The sequence below is a fragment of the Perognathus longimembris genome, chromosome 21 (genome assembly GCF_023159225.1).
Source record: "Perognathus longimembris pacificus isolate PPM17 chromosome 21, ASM2315922v1, whole genome shotgun sequence".
Classification (NCBI taxonomy): Eukaryota; Metazoa; Chordata; class Mammalia; order Rodentia; family Heteromyidae; genus Perognathus; species Perognathus longimembris.
The window spans coordinates 860,528-866,553 of record NC_063181.1 but is presented as its reverse complement, the minus strand read 5'-3'; positions in this window follow the sequence as shown (position 1 = coordinate 866,553).

The window sequence follows — 6,026 nt, the reverse complement described above, 5'->3', positions numbered from 1 at the left end:
CTGGGAGGTGGAAATCCTTATCAAGTGAATTAAATCAGGAATCTAAGCCATTACACTGACTTTTGTGAGTGTTAGCCAACCTGTTTCTGGAAAATAAGCTCAAAAGGAGTTAAATGTTAATGTTTATGTTCATCTTCATTAGTGTTGATGTTAACATGCTGGAGGCAGGGCCTGCGGTGGACTTACATGTTGTGTAGTGCAGCTGTAGTGTGTGGAATACCACGTGGCACAGCTCCGTGGGCAGCAGAGGACGTGCTCAAATTACTGAAACTCCCTCGCGGTCATGTTTTACATGTGTCGGGCACAGATTCTCATTCTGTACAGCCTCAAGCTTTGTTTGTACTCACAAGGAAATTCTGCTTTCTAAGTAAGAAAGCCACGCCCCAGAACACAAAGCGAGAGTGCTTGTGGGCATGAAATCCAAACGCCAGGTGCATAAATCTTGCTAACCACTGGAATCGGCATCCCCACACAGTCCACAGCTTAATTTGACCACCTGATCCCCCTCAGCCCTTGAACTGAGATTTAACGGCAGAGATTAAATGCGTCAGTGAGCCAGGCCTCTTAAAGCGGCTTGGCCTGGGGTGGCAGCTCCCCTGAGTAGAGGGGCAGCGGGCAGGGAGGGTGCAGGTGGACAGCTTGCAGCGCTATGAAGCCCCCACAGCAGATGCTGACCACCAAAACCGGGCGCTGGCCACCACGCTGGCCTTCAGCAACACAGGGGCCTGGTCACACAACTCTTCTTCAAGAAAACACTAGCAGTGGCCTCGATGCCACACGAGGCTTGACAAAACAAAAATCCAAACAAGCTGCTCATCTCACTAGCGGTTCTAAAAGGACTGCAGAAAGTTGAAATTGTCCATTCCTCTTTAATTCACGTAAGTCCTCAACCCTAGAACTTGAACCAGGCCCCAAGATATTCCTTAAAGATGATCCGGGGCTGAATTCTGCCCTGCAAAAAAAGAAAGGTGAGTGGAAGTCCGGAGCGCATACCTCAGAATGCATCCACGTCTCCATGCACCCATAGGTCTGTGCATCTGTGCATCCATGCGTCCATGCGTCCAGGGTCCCCGTGCCCATGCATCCATCGGTCCCTGTCTCCATGGTTCCCTGTCTCCCTGGTTCCATGTGTCCATGGGCCCATATGCCCAGGCTTGGAAACATGGCCTTCACGGGGGTGACCAGGTGAGGACAAGGTGTTTAACCTAATACACTTGATGTCCCTAAGGAAGAAACACAGACCCACAGAGAAAACAACATGGAGAGGCCCAAGGAGAAAGCCTCACCCGTGAAGAGAGGCAGGGCTCCGTGCTGGGTGGCCTTGTCACAGAACTCAGAACTGGGACTGGCAAGGAAGGCCACTCCCAGAGGGAGCAGGGCCTGAGCGCACTGAGACTTGACTTCTGCCTCCAGAACCCCGAGGAGGGTGCTCTGCTGTCTGCAGCACCCAAGCAGCCGTGTGTGTGTGTGTGTGTGTGTGTGTGTGTGTGTGTGTGTGTGTGTGTGTTGGGATGTCCTTTTTCTGTATAAGCCATCCTTTCAAGTTGTCTGTCCTGGTCACAGGTTAAATTGTTGTTGTTATTATTGGCTATGGGGCTTGGATCTTTTGCTCAAGGCTAGCGCGCCACCACCCTGAGCCACAGCTCCACTTTTAGTTTTGAGTGGGTAATTGGAAAATAAGAGTCTCATGGGGGCTTTTCAGCTCGGGCTAGCTTTGAACCACAGTCCTCAGATCTCAGCCTCCTGAGTAGCTAAGATGACAGGTGTGAGTTCACGGGCACCTGGCTAGCTCAAATGTCCCGTTGCAATGTGTTACACACGGATTCTTAGAGCAGAGATGTTGCTCCGTGGCGGGACCTGTGCCCCAGCACCACTGAGATCAGACACAGGAAGAGCAGAGCCATTGCTTGAGGGCAAGGCCAGGCGGGCGCTGTCAGCCCGGCTCACTGTCCTAACAGTTGGCTCTCAGAACAGCACCCTGTGGGGTGAGAGGGGACCTCGGAAGCACAGGCCCTGGGGGTGGGGTGGGAATGGGGAGAGGAGCCCTCCCCACCGCTTCCACATCTCCGCTGTGGCAGGAAGCTGGAACTCCCCTGCACTCACGCTTCCCAAACAGTGGTCCTGTTGAAGAAGTCAGCAAAGCTCTCGTGAACAACCGGTGTCTGGAGGGGCTCTCGGCGATTTCCATGATGGTCAGCAGAGCCCCAAGCGCTTGGCAAGCACACCTTGTCTTCTGAACAGTGGGGCTTTTTCCTGCTGCGAAGATGGAAAGCGCAATGCTCTGTGGGGCTTTTGAAAAGCACCGAGTCACCCTTGGCTGGCCTCTCCTGAAAACCTACCTTCAAGGAGGGGGGAGCCAGCTTGGAGCTCACTGAGCTGCCACCATCACTACCCTTTGTATTCTCTGGAGCCTGGCCTGCTTCCAGCGTCCTGGGAAGTGGGTCAGCACTGGCTGTCCAGGAGAGAGGCCGCCCTCATCACCGCCTCCCTGCCCCAGGACCCTGAGGCAAGGAGGGGGGACCGCGATGTGGCCAGCGCCCCGGTCTGTTCCCCAACCCTGGCTTTCCGTGGGGGCTCAAAAGCAGCTCTAAGGCCCAGGGTAGCGAGGAGTCTGGGGGCCCCAGAGCATGGCTCCCCAGGTGGCCAGCTCCCAGCAGCCTGTGCAGCCTGGCATTGCCACATCCAGGCCTGTGGGCCCGGAGAACGGACAACCTCCGCCTGCCCAGGGCTCTTCTCCAGCACCCTGCACTCCCAGCTGGGCTCAGGAAATCCGCTCCGGTGCTGGCACCCCACAGAGCTCCAACCCTGCTGGCAGGCCACCGGGGCTCCCTGCCGGCACATCGGGCACGCTGTGGGCCCAGCCCCCACCCCAGGGCAGCCAGCCCTCCCTTCCAGCTTTGGCCGCCCACATTTCCCTGTCTCCTGAAGGCTTCCCTTGGTCTCCCCCTACTCCCAGAACGCTTCCTTGTGTTCCTGAAACAACGAATCATTCCCTAGGAGGGGAAGACAGCTTCGGATAGTTTTCTGGGGCCTTGGCGCACAGGGACATCACAGAGGCCTTTGGGGCTGTGTGGCTGAGAAGCCATCCAGGCCCCCAGGCCCCACATGGTCTGCTAAGGACCCTTGTGCGGCAGCGTGAAGTACTGAGGGCTGAGGCAACCCACTGTAGCCTTTTAAGGTAGGGCCTGTGAGCAGAGGTGGAGGTTAAATGGGGCCAGAGGAGGGCCTACAATCCTAGCTGCTCAGACGACTCCGCAGTCCCCAACAGACGCGGTGGCCCGGTCTTGAGCGCTCCAGCCTCCAGAACTCTTGGCTTACATATGCCCCAGTCTGTGCTAGATGGTAAAAGCTGTGGACCAAGATGCCAAGTCTAGAGAAATACCATCCTTTGAGGAACTCACCAGTGAAGTTCTTCTGGGAAAGGAGGTGATAAACAGAGGCCCACTTTGCCATTTCTGTAAATCTGGATGTACATATGTTCATTGTGCTTAAAATAAGGGAGACATCTCCCAGCATTAGGAGCTCTTTCCTGGCAGGTCTGCATCTGCCCTCGCCGAGCTTGCCTCTCTCCTGAGTCTGCTGAGGACAAATAAGAGAACAAAGTTTGGGCCGAATAGTGTGTCAATGCTGCCCATCTGCATGAAAATTCTACCTTGTGACCTAAACAACAGGTTTCAAACATTCAACACAGGACAGCAGTGCCAAGAGGAGACAGTGAGAACAGTTGAGAATGGCACAGGAGCCCTCATGTCCCCGGAGCGGAGGCCAGGCCACTGGTTTCTGATGGAGGCACTGGGCAGGTGTCTGAGTAATCCAGCCAGGTCTCTCCCTGGACCCATCCTCTCCCAACAAGCAGTGACCGCCCCCCCCAGAAACATCTCCAGCATCACCTGTCTCGTGGGGTGGTCACTCCTGGTTGAGGCACACTCCTCTAGACAAAGAACAGAAATGTCAGGTATTAATATGGTATTTTAAAAAAGCAACGTTTTCCCCATAAGTAGATCAAAAATTAACCCTCCACTATTTACCTAGAGAGAAAAATATGAACTTAATTTTCCCTCTACTTGTCTTTTTGTGTTTTTGCTAGTCCTGGGCCTTGAACTCAGGGCCTGGGCACTGTCCCTGAGCTTCTTTTTGTTTTTTTTTTTTTTCTTGGCCAGTCCTGGGCCTTGGACTCAGGGCCTGAGCACTGTCCCTGGCTTCCTTTTGCTCAAGGCTAGCACTCTGCCACTTGAGCCACAGCGCCACTTCTGGCCGTTTTCTGTATATGTGGTGCTGGGGAATTGAACCCAGGGCCTCATGTATACGAGGCAAGCTCTCTTGCCACTAGGCCATATCCCCAGCCCCCTGAGCTTCTTTTGATTAAGGCTAGCGCTCTACCACTTGAGCCACAGCGCCACTTCCAGCTTTTTCTGTTTATGTGGTGCTGAGGAATCGAAACCAGGGCTTCATGAATGCTAGGCAAGAACCCTACCACTAAGCCACATTCTCAGCACTTCTCTTTTCTAAATTGCCAGCACTGGGGCTTGAACTCAGGAACTGGGCGCTCTGACTCAACTTTTTAAATTCCAAGCTAGTACTTTACTACTTAAGCCACCACTCAATTTCTGGCTGTTTGCTGGTTATTTGCAGGTACGAGTCTCAAGGACTTTTCCTGTCCAGGCTGGCTTTAAACCGTGATCCTGAAATCTCCTGAGTAGCTAGGATTATAGGCATAAGCTACAGTGCCCCGCTTCTTGAATATGTGCCACCTGTCTGTGTGCTCCTGGTGCTCCCTAAGTCTTCCCAGCTTCGTATACAAGGCTTGTTTCTGAGGGGGCCTTTGTAGCACACTGACCTGCAGTGACTGTAAACCAGCAGTAGCTTCTGCAGCCCCCCCCCAGGCTCCCAAGCCCCCATGAACCCTGTGAGTGGCCAGCCTCTTGACCTCTGTGAGAGCCAGAGGCTACGCTCCACCATGCAAACACCCCAGTAGTGGTTCTAGTCTGCACTCCCAGATTTTACATAGGGACAATCTGGGTCAAGTGGCCCCTTCAGCCCACTGGCCTGGGCTCCCGTGGCCCCTGTGTACATGGTGGGAAGTTAAAAGGGTCTAGATTTCATGGCACCAGATTCTGTGGGTGTCGCTTAGGTTTTGCTTTGGCTTGTCAATTTGTTTGCTTTGTGCCCTGGCCAGATGCCAGACACAGCAGATGGTCTGCTGCCGAGCCCAGTGCCCTCTACATCCTGACTCTCCTGTTCCTGCCCAGCTAGTAACTGGGGAAGGGTGTCGACCTCACTCTCTGCAGGCGAGCTCAGAAAGCTCTGCCCCTGGCCTCATTCCCAAGCCACTGGGGACTCAGTGGAGCCAGAGATGGCCTCTGTGCTCCTGGACAGTCACCTTAGCAAGGTTCCCACGGACAATGAGCCCAGTGTCCCCAGCTGCAGAGAAGACCCAGTAACCTTTATCCTTCGCTTGAAGTCCATGAGAGCCACACAAGGCACAGCAGTGAGTGTCCTGGGGGCAGTCCTGGGCCCCTCCGTGGCATTGCTGTGGGGTAGGCACACATCCACCCTGTTGTATAGGTGGGCACAGTCTGACCCTGTGGTACAGGTGGGCACATGTCCACCCGAGTGTACACGTGGGCACACATCTACTCTGGAACACACCCACCCTTCGTACAGGTGGGCACACATCCACCCTGCTGTATGTAGTTAAGATGCTCACGTCTCCAGCAACACGTGTTCAAACCCTGCTTGTCAAACGTTAATTCCTTCTCAGAGCCAAACGGAGCCTGGAGGCCCACACCCACAGGGGCCACCAGCTGTCTCCTCTCAGTTTCCATGCCCATAAATACTTCAAACAGCCGGCAGGAGAGCAGCAAATATTAGTGTGTGTGGTATGTGTATGGTACATGTGTGCACATGTACAGAGGAAGAGGCCGGGGGAGATAGAAAGGAGTTTCTGACACTGGAAGAATCGCCCAGCACTGATGACCTCAGCTGACACTGTCCCCTGGGAGACGTGGCCTTGGGAAGCGGCTGGG